The sequence below is a fragment of the Scomber scombrus genome, chromosome 10 (assembly GCF_963691925.1).
Source record: "Scomber scombrus chromosome 10, fScoSco1.1, whole genome shotgun sequence".
NCBI classification, from domain to species: Eukaryota; Metazoa; Chordata; class Actinopteri; order Scombriformes; family Scombridae; genus Scomber; species Scomber scombrus.
This window is the reverse complement of record NC_084979.1, coordinates 28,464,584-28,475,995: the sequence shown is the minus strand read 5'-3', so window position 1 is coordinate 28,475,995 and position 11,412 is coordinate 28,464,584.

Sequence of the window (11,412 nt, the reverse complement as noted above, 5' to 3'; positions counted from 1 at the left end):
AGTCCCTGTGAATTCTACGCAATCTTGCAATTATAAAGCAAATTTGACCAATCATCGTCGTTTCCTGCAAGACGTTGAGCCGTAAACTCACTTCCTTACTATGCATTGTTAGTGATAATGTAGATATAGTTTGTAGTGATAGGTGTGCTGTTTGTTTTTAATCTTAATCACGACAGCACCCACTGAGGAGGCAAGACTGCTCCCACATAAGTAAACACGTCTCAGGGCAGTTTACAAGCAAGAATATAGTAATGAGACACACTGTTTTGTTCAGCCTGCCAGCACAACCATTTACAGCTAAACAGAACACAAGTCGAACATCGAGCAACTGACTGCACGAGTAGCAACAAGCGTCCTCTGTGTAAGCACGGTGCATGCCCTCATTCACAGTAGTCCTCGTATCTTAAATTTCACGATATCCACACAAACAACACGTAAAATAAACTGAGATTTCACAGATTCCAGCAGTGTAACTCCCATTACTGTCCAACAAAAACTCACTGAATAAACCGTCAAAGGAAAATCACAACAAACTTCCCATTGTAAATTTACTACAAATGATGTCATACCTTCACTGCTTTTGTGGTTAGAAGTTGTGTCTGCTCACATAATATTACCAGTAACAGCTACTCCAATGTCTCTGGATCATTTTGAGTCGATTCAAGCCATTTTCTTTTTATCAGCAGCACTACAGAATGGAAATATCATTTTCTTCAATGCAGAAATCCCCATTTTAAGAACTGAAGGACAAAATATCACAGTTCAATATCACTTTACCAACAAAGGTAGTAGGAAGTACTTCTGTGAGGACAAATGTAAGGAACATATTCTTGAAATAGATTGTTAGGACCATTACATGCTTGTTTCATGATTGTTCTACAAAAGTCCCTGTGAGTGTCTGTTCATGACTTGTAGCTACAGCAGTTTTTTCTGTACAGTGTTACACCTGTAGACTGCCAACTAATGTCAATCACACACTGATACACACACAAAACCAACTGAGACAAAAATAAGCATTTCTGATATTTTCCCCTTTTTACTTCATTCTAATAATACAAAATGAGGGATAATCAAATGTGATTTCACCTCAACTTTATGTTTCTTTTTTATTGAAACCCAAAAAACAAAGTAACTTAGTGGGAGTGTATTATGTTGCTGAAATAGAAGGAAGTAGTGATAGTGATGATACAGGCAAGTTTATTTTTTTATAACATTTCAACAACAGGCATTCAAAGTGCTTTACATAAAACATAAAAAGGCATCGAGAAAAATTTAAAAGACACACAATACTTAATAAAAAGACATCTGGAGAAATAAAAGACAGCAGCTAAAAGAAGTAAAGTCAATGTAATATAAATTATTAAAACTGAATCAAATCTACTTGTTGAACTGGGCAGCTCCCAGTGTGACTATGTGGACCAGTGTAATATGAATTATTGACCATTGATTTTCTTTTTCTACAGCACTGCATGATGGAAATACTGGTTTCATCAATGCAGAAATCTCCATTTTTAAAAGAACTGAAGGACAAAATATTACAGTTCAATGTAACTTTACAGACACTGGAGGCAGGAAGTACCTCTGTAAGAACGCATGTAAAGAACGTCTTATTACAATGACTGGTGTCAGTCAGCAAAGTGGCAGACACAGCATGAAATATGAAACCACACGTACAGGAAGTCGTCTGGATGTGACCATCAAACAGCTGAACAGATCTGACTCTGGAGATTATGGCTGTGGTTTGGAAAAGATTTTCAAACTAAATCCATACCAGGAGTTTTTGATCATCGTCACAGAAACCACTAACCAGCAACAAACTGGAGGTACATTTACTTTTAAGGATAACCTCATTAAGACAGAGGACTTTTCTAGATATGGTACACATGATTTTTTCCAGCAGCACTAAGGATAGGAATTAATAAGATTTTATTGATACCAGTGCCATTATGGATCCTGCCTACCGGTCCGATTCTTCATCCATTTCCTTATCAATTACTGGTCAATTCTTTATGTTGAAAAGAAGTAGGCCCACAACACAACTGTTTTATTATCGCCACTGCTTATCAATGACTTTGCATGCTGATGAAAACATAAAACATATCTGGTAGGTAAGATAAATGGTCAGCAGCCAAAAGTAAACTGCATTAATAATTTTATTTATTTATTTATTTAAAAGCATCTTACAGGGGAGGCGGTAGGGTTGGGTACCGAGGTCAGTACTTTTGATGGTTCCCTACTACAGCAGTCTGAACTAATTTGAACACTGTTTCTCATCTAGGTAACATCTTGTATGTGGTTGTTTCTGTGATTGTGGTTGTTGTCCTGTTGGCTGTTGTTCTACTGCTCGTGTACAAGTGGAAGAAAGGAAGAAGCTTCAATCGTGAGTTTAATATTTTAACTTTTTCAATAATTGCAAATGAAGAGCAATGAAAACAACTTTGTTGTACTTTGGGGTCGCGTAATCGACACAAACATGGAGGTGACTTTTTAACAACTGTTTTCCTTTTTTCCTTTGCATGATGGTATCTGTGCTCAAAATGTTTAAATAACAGAGGAGTGTCTGAGCTGTTAAAATGGCTGTGTATCTCATGTATGTTATCATTACTTGTCATCTTGGTAAATTGTACTTTTGTTTTTTTCAGTCTTCATTGAGAATTCTGCTCCAGTCTCCACATTGGAAAAATCTGGCCACGAGAACGTCAATCCATCGTCCATCTACGAGACCCTCAATCCAATCACCATGGCTCATGACCAGACATACTCCACATTCTGACAGCAAATATGATACTTGTTTTTGCATTTGGATAAATCGTTCCACAAAGAAATAGTTGTGTTTTTTTCATTTAATAGTTTCTCTTATTGTTTCAGTTATGTGTTTTTATTATTGATTTGCATGAACTGGCACATGCTTTGCTTTATGCCTCCTCTATACCTAAATTCATATATACTTCTGCTGTTAAATGAATTCACATTAAACTGGGGAACTATCTTTGAGTCTTTGCGAGTGGATGTTAGTGTCATAGTATCCTTCACTTTGATCCATATGTAACACAATCTCACAGAAACTACTGCCAAGCAAATACAACTAAATAAAAGCAACAAATCTATGGAAAAAGGAGGGGTTTTGGGTTGGTATTCTTTCTTGTGCTACAGTTTATCAGATGGCTTTATAGAGTCATAATTTAGTAGCCGATTTCTAAAATGTCAGAATCAGATCACAGAACTAGTTAAATTTGTGGTAATCAGATTTAAATACAGGGAAAGGGAGCTTGTATAATGATAGATTTGCAACCAGTAATATCATCTGTATGATAATTAAACACATCAGAACAAATAAATGGGAGATTGTTACTAAGACCTGAAGGAAAAAGATCCTGAAATAGAAACCTAGAATTCACAGATTGACTGATTTTCACCTTTTCACACTAACACAGTGCCTCTTGTTTTTGTTTCTTTTAACTGAACCTCGATCCTACATTGTGAGGCAATGTGCTCACAAAACTACATATCATTACAGCCTGGTCCTAGAAAACATTGATGTCAAACAAAAGCAACTTTTACTCAATATTCCTTAACTTAGTGTGCATCAACACCATACTATGCTTGTTCCTGTTCCTCTTTCTATTTTCTGGTTTAATTCTTTGGCGCCCTCTGTTGGATAGTTAAGAACAATGCAATATCAGCCCCTCAACTGAGTACAGTCCTTACTATGTTTAGGACACCAACAGCAGATTCCCACAGAAGCTGTTTGAGGTATTGCTAAATGACAGCTAGAGACCCTTTAAGGAGGAACTGAACCATTCTGTGATTATTCCTGTTAAAACGCTCTATAAGTAAGAATAACACAATTTTGCAAATTGGGCGGACAGGATTGGCGGGAGTGAGGCATACTTTGCTGAAACACAGTGCAAAACACACTTTTAAAAATCTTTTATGTTATTATGAGATGTGTAAGCGAGGAAGAAAAACATCACCTGCAATAGTCTCACAACACTGCTCACCTCGCAAGCAAGTACGAGTGTGTATGAGCAACAGGATGTTGATTGAAGCTCACTTAATGGCCACCAGTGTCTCCGCTCTGATGGTAGGCAGGTTGCTCTGAAGGTCTTTTCAGTTCCTCACTAATTCCCTCCTGTGTTTTATAATTTAAGCAGATCTTATTATCAGAAAGAACCTAATCATGTGGTGGATTAATGAAACGAATACCTGCAAAAACAACTAGTTTAACACAAGCAAATGTCACCAATTCTAGCTTCTTTTGTTTAAGACACCACATAGACTGATGAGTCTAAAATAGAGACACTCTAACCCCTTCCTTCACTTCATTTTTAGATCCTTTAATGTGACCATCAAACAGCTGACTGAGTCTGACTCAGGGCACCACAGGTGTAGTGTGGGACGACAAATTCATACCAGGAGTTTGTGACGACAGTTACAGATGGTTAGTTTCTACTGAATGTCATTAAAATGTTTCTATAAAGTTTTTACTATCTAATGTTTAAGTAATGTGATATGTTTAGTTTAACAACCATATTAATACTTGTAGGTATGACTTTTGGCAGCCTCGGATTTTTCATCTACAGCCAAAGCACAAGTCCTCAACATTAAACAACCACATACATTGTTTGACCATGCACACAGATTGAGACATGGGAGAATTATTCAACCTTTTGGCCTTGTCAGCAGTGTGGTGTGGGTTAAAGTTACTACTTCCTGAAACTTACTACGGATATAAGAGAGATGATCGTAGTCTTATTTAGTCACGTAGTCATGTAGTCACTTACCTTTTTTTCACCTGTATTTTCAGACACTGCATAACCACCGAATGATAGCATGAGAAAGCAGGAAACCATGCAGACGTTTGGTACAAAGACAGAAGATACTGAAGTGATAGCTGCAGTTCAAGGATCTTTCTTCATCAGAAACAACTTCAGAATGAATATCCACCCTGTTCTGCTCTTCTGCTTCTTATCAGGTGAGGACTGATTACCCGACTGTGTTGTTGCTGAGTAAAATGTGTTACCATGTGTAAAGGTGTTACACAATATTCAGACATACACCGATTTAATGATTTGCCCAATGTCTTTATTGTGGTTTTGGGCCCAAATTGGCCACCACTGAAAACATTGACCTTTTTTTGCCTCCAAAACATGATTTCATTTCATAATGTTCATGAAACATGCAGATGGTTGCTCTGAGCACCACAACTATCAGATGAAGTGAGTCCTACTGTTTTTATCCACTTTTAACTTTAATATTTGGTATGTCCACCTTTTGCAGCAATTACAGCAGCACATCTCTCTGGCATAGCGTCAATATATTTCCTGAGAACTTCAACACTAATGTTATCCCATGCCTTCTGCAACTCAAGCCAAAGGCTTTCCTTTGAATGTACAATAGATCTGTCCAGTCTATTTTCCACCTCACCCCAAATTTGCTCGATGGGGTTGAGGTCCAGACTTTGAGGGGACCAGTTCATTATTTTCAATGTTCCAGCAGATTACTTCTGTCGCAGGTAGTTCCGGCAATAGTTAGAAGAATGTTTAGGGTAATTGTCGTCTTGGAAAATAAATTCAGGCCCAATAAGATGAGTCCCAGATGGTACTCCATGCCTCACCAGAATGTTGTGGTATACTTTCTTATCTATGATGCCATCAATTTTCACTAAGTCACCTGTTCCTGAGGCTGAAATGGTACCCCACACCATAATATGTCCCCCTCTGTGTTTAACTGTTGGCAAGAGACACTCATTTTCATATCGCTCCCCCTCCCTCCGTCGAACATACACTCTGTGCTTGTTGCCAAACTGCTCAAACTTGGACTCATCAGTCCACAACACTTTATACCAATCTTCCATTGTCCATTTAATGTGTTCTTTTGCAAATTTCAGGCGTTTCACTCTATTTTTCTCTTTCAGTAAAGTAATGGTTTCTTTGCTGCTATTCTGCCAACAAGTCTTTCTGTTCCCAGTTTCGAATGCACATTTCTTGAAGACACTGTTTCACCATAAGTCATTGTGATGTTGATCATGTCACACAGTTCTCCTGAGGTCTTTTTTTTGGTCCTTAAGACTGAGAATTGCTGAGATGCTTCACTTGTCTATCGGAAAGTTTCTTTTTTCTACCTCTCCCCTTTCGGTTCTGGTGTGAATTGGTGGCATCAAGGCGGTCTAAAGTGTACTTCACAGTGCTTGGACCGCATCTCAAGTCCTTGGCTATGCGGCGGTAACTCCAACCAGTATCAAAAAGGGCCTTTATTCAAACCCGTTGCTCACACGTCCTTCTCCACCTCAGCCATGTTCAAAGACCAACATGTGCTTCAAGACTATTTCTAGAGGCTTTGAATTTATACCAATTGGCGATGTGGCTTCAGTGACAAACCCTGATGTTACCCATCACTTAATGAGCAGGATAAGCCTTGTACATTCGAAAGAATCACACAGCTGTCTTAAGACTCTTGCATCACCATAAATCTCACCACGATCACACCTGACATGGATTACACAAGTAATTTGGCTTCTTCTGTGAAGGAACGTGATTGTGTGATATTGACAGTGAAATAGGCTTAGCTTGTTTTTTGTAAGGAAAATGACCTAAATTTCCTTAAGTTGGCTCTGTGCTATGGTTTATAGAGCATAATGATGACTTTTGTAGATATTTCATTCGTTTTATGGGTATTTTAATGGCCAATTCAACAAAAGCAACTTAAACCTCTTAAATATGCCAAGTGTTCTCCCGCTCTGATGGTAGGCAGGTTGCTCTGATAGCTGCAGACTCACTGTCACATACACCTCTCTTAACACTCTCACCTTCTACAGTCTCATTTTGTCTAACAAAAGCAAATGTCACCAATTATAGCTTTCTTTGTTTAAGACACTACATAGACTGATGGATCTAAAATAGAGACACTCTAACCCCTTCCTTCACTTCATATTTAGACTTGTTTCTCAAACAGTGTTACTATGTTAGAAGTCAAAGATGTCAGATAAGCAGCCACAGAAACCTTACTGATGTAAGGCTGAAGTCTTTTTTTTTGTCATTTCTTTTCTAAAGGGCAAAGTTTAGGCTTGTCTATTCTATCGTCATTTTTCTTATTTGATGATTAATTAAATTTCCCTTTTTTCTATATATGTGTTTACTTTGCATTTTGTCTTAATGCTTTCAATTACAGATAACGTATAACATTCTGACATGTTACTGGTCCTTTACATTGAAGACACTAATTACTTTTCCCAATGAAATTATGGGCCAAATTACAGTCCTTTCTTTTTTAGTTTTCTATCTTTGTCTGGTTTTTTTCCACTTTTTTTCAACTCCCGAGTTTAAAAAACGTACTGCAAGCATTTGCTTTGGAAAGTTACGTTTTTCTGAACCCCTCTCTCATTAACTTCTTTGCAAGCAGGATCTGCAGCAGGCGGGGAGTTCCGGTCCTCTGAAATTATGCGAACGCGGAAGTAACTTAAAACTGCATTCTATCAAAAGGCCACCAGGGGGCGACCGTTTTGGAGTCAAAAGGACTTCCGTCTCTATACATGTCAATGGAGAATTCACCAACTTCTCACTTGATTTCTAACCTCAGTAAACGTTTTCAAAATGTGTTTATGGTATCAATAGCTAGTTTAAAGCCTTCTTCAATGCAGTATGATGTTCATTTGTGAAATTTTGTCCTCCCTGATTTTATATTTGACGATAAAGCAGGGTATGGTTGATTGGTTCACAGGTTCAGGAGGGTTCCTCATGCTCCTCCTGATGCCCATATAAGTAGAATCCGTGTTTTTTTTTTACCCGGCATGCACCGGAAATTTTCAAGATGGCGCTGCCCAGATCCGAAACTATTCGCTTCCAAGCAGCAGTCCACAAACCAATGGGTGACGTCACGGATGTTACAGTACGTCCATTTTATATACAGTCTATGATCTGCAGACACACACCTGCACCGCAAAATACAGCAACTCAAGCAGATAAAAAGAAAACTGTGCAGGCTTCACAGCACAGACTTTAACCTTGCATTAACGCTTTCCCACAATTCATATGGGCTCACATATTGCTGTTTTTCTTTCTCGCCCTGTGTTTTAGCCATAGACAACTCAATCTCCTTTTTTCAAAAGGCTTTTAATTACACAGACATTTTTTGTTCTTGATCTTACCTCGTACTTTAGAGCTCCATAAGACTTTAACCCAGCTTCTAGTAACAGACTTTAACTGTTGCATTTTCCTGTGCACTTTTAGGCGAGCAAATTCAAGACAACACAAATTCCCCCTCTAAGTTTAGAGTATCTATGACGTAATTAAAACTTCAACAACCACCAATGCATGCCTTTGAACTGGTTGTAGGCCTACAACCAACGAAAGCAACGAAAGTGTGACATAACGCTGAGCAATTGAAACATGTAAAAAGCCTACTCACTCAGTCCTGTAGGAAGTATGTGAAACACATCTTTCTTATCAACAATAGCTTTGAGTGCAGTTGTTTTAAAAAAAAAAGAGAGAAAGTAGACTAGAATAGTTTTTTTTACTACTGATGCAGCAGTTAGTTCAACAAACCCATCTGCATCAGCAACAGCCATCTTTGTTAACAAAAAATGCTCCTCCACTGTACAGTCATCATAATAAACTAGACCCACATTAGATATAGTACAGTTGTGATTAATGAGGACAAAAAACTAAAATGTACTTTAAAACATTTAAATCATTGGAAAAATGTGAGAATTTATGCTGCATCCAACAAGTCCTTCCTGACAAAGACTAAATCAAGTCAAATCACAAACTGGTTGAACTGGGCAGCTCCCAGTGTGACTCTGGGGACCAGTAGAAATGTTAACTATTTACTATTGTTTTGTTGTTGTTTTTTTCAATAGCACTGCAGGATGGAAACATTGGTCTCATCAATGCAGAAATCCACACTTTTAAAATACCTGAAGGACAAAATATCACAGTTCAATGTAACTTTACCAAGACTGGAAGCACAAAGTACTTGTGTAAGGAAGAATGTAAAGAACGCGTTCTTGAAATGGATGGTGTCAGAGCTCGAACTAGCAGATACAGAATGGAATATAAAAACACAACTGAAGGAAGTCGTCTGGATGTGGCCATCACACAGATGACCAAATCGGACTCCGGACATTACAGGTGTGGTTTGGACATACCTCTCTCAACAGATCCATACCAGGAGTTTAAGATCATCATTGACACAAATGGTAAGTTTCTCCAGACAGTCTAGAAAAAGGTCATTCATGTTTCTGGAGGTTATAGGCAAGTTTTCACATATTTCTGACTGCAGTTGATACATCAATATTCTATGGCCTTATTTCTTGACACCATTGTAAATAAAGGGGTACTCCTCATTGGTCTTTCAAGTTAAAATAAGGTTAATAATAATAATACTAATCATAATGATCATTTCTATCTGCTGTGTATGCACAAATTGGGCCTTGAAAAAGCATGTATGCCACTCCTCACAAAAATGTTGGGATTTATAAAAACAAACCTGATGGGAAAATGTGTGCACCTGAAGTGAAGTCTGACCCAGATTTTGAAGACAGGGAAAATTAGCATCTTTCATTTTTTTTACAGATATAATCCAACTCAAATCAAATTTTCCTCAGTGCTGCCTCCCTGTGGCGATATTAAACCTCTCTGATATTAATCATAAATATACAGATTATTTTTTACCTCAACCACATTAACTAATTGATACAATTATCATCATGGATAGTACAAATCTAAGATTACATCAAATAACTTGAATTGCACATGTGTTCATTGATTATTAATAAAATCCAATAATACATGCATATATATCCAAGTATGATTTTAGTTTTCATATATTTTTGTGTGTAAAATGGCTGCAGTGAACACCTGATTGTCACTGGAGACACAGTGGTGGTCCAGTCCCCTAATCAACATCTTCTTGTTTTCTTTTTTGTTGTTCACAGCTCAATCAGTGCCATCGGCCTCCACACCTTCAACACCTTTCCTGAGTACACGAGTTTTAGGTTAGAACTGTACTTTTATAGATAATCTCATTAAGACTGAGGACGCTCCTTGATAAATTAGAGGAGATTTTGTCCAGCAAAAAAAAAAAGAGACAAAAACAAAACCCTACAAGGCTGCTAAACCGGTGTGATGTCAATGTGTAAATCTGTTTCTTGCCCCCCTGCTCATAGCATATTGCCAAGTCTCCATGGTTGAAAAAAAACCCAAAACTGTCCTGACTCACGGTTAGAAACAGGAAATGAACAGCGGTCTCCTGTGCAGAAAGTACAACGTTCCACCCAACCCACCAAATGGGTAAATTTGTCAACTTATCTCACCTGTGCCACTGCTCCAGGTCATAAGTACTATGGCCACTAGATGGCCATTGTACTGTCATTGAAGCATAACTATCAATGTCACTTCTACAACTAATTATGGTTTTCTTGGAGGCCAGTTTCCCAAATAGATATATTTTTGAAGCCAAGATATGACAAATAAACCAATTACTCTCCCTCTGGTGGACAAACGATATAATGGGGTCCTTATTTCTAAAATGCATCAGACATATCAATGATATTTATGAACTGTAATTTCTTATCATTTTTTAACTAGATTTTTTATAATGTTTGATATCTTGTATTCTTCTTTAGAAAATTTAAGTTTTGCTTTTCAGGGTTCAATAAATCTGTTTCTGATTCTGACTTAATAAACTGCAGTAGCTTCTCGACTAGAGCAGTTTGACCTAATTTGAACACTGTTTCTCATCCAGGTGTCTTCCTTTATCTGGCTGTTTCTGTGATTGTGGCTGTTGTCCTGTTGGCTGTTTTTCTACCGATCCTGTACATATGGAAGAGAAGACGAAGCTCTAATCGTGAGTTACCTTCCTATTTTAACTCTTTCAATAACTACAAATGAAGATCAATGAAAACACCCTTGTTGTACTTTGTCTTCCACAGATTTGAACAGCAGAGACCACGCAACCGACACAAACATGGAGGTGACTTTTTAACAACTGTTTTCCTTTTACATCATGGTATCTGTGCTGAGAGCAGGAGTTGTCTGTGATGATCATATGCAAATATTGGACGATATGCAAATACATACTAACACTGTGCTCAAAATGTTTAAATAACAGAAGATACATGGGCTGTTAAAATGGCTGTATATGTCATGTATGTTATCCTTGTCATCTTGGTAAATTGTACTGTTGTTTTTTCAGTCTGTCTTCATTGAGAATTCTGCTCCAGTCTCCAAATTGGAGGAGTCTGGATACGAAAACGTCAATCCATCCTCCACTTACGAGACCCTCAATCCAATGACCATGGCTCATGACCAGACGTACTCCACAATCGGCGAGCAAATATGATACTTGTTTTTGGTATTTGGATAAATCGTGCCACAAATAAATAGTTGTGGTTTATTTTGAGGACATATATTC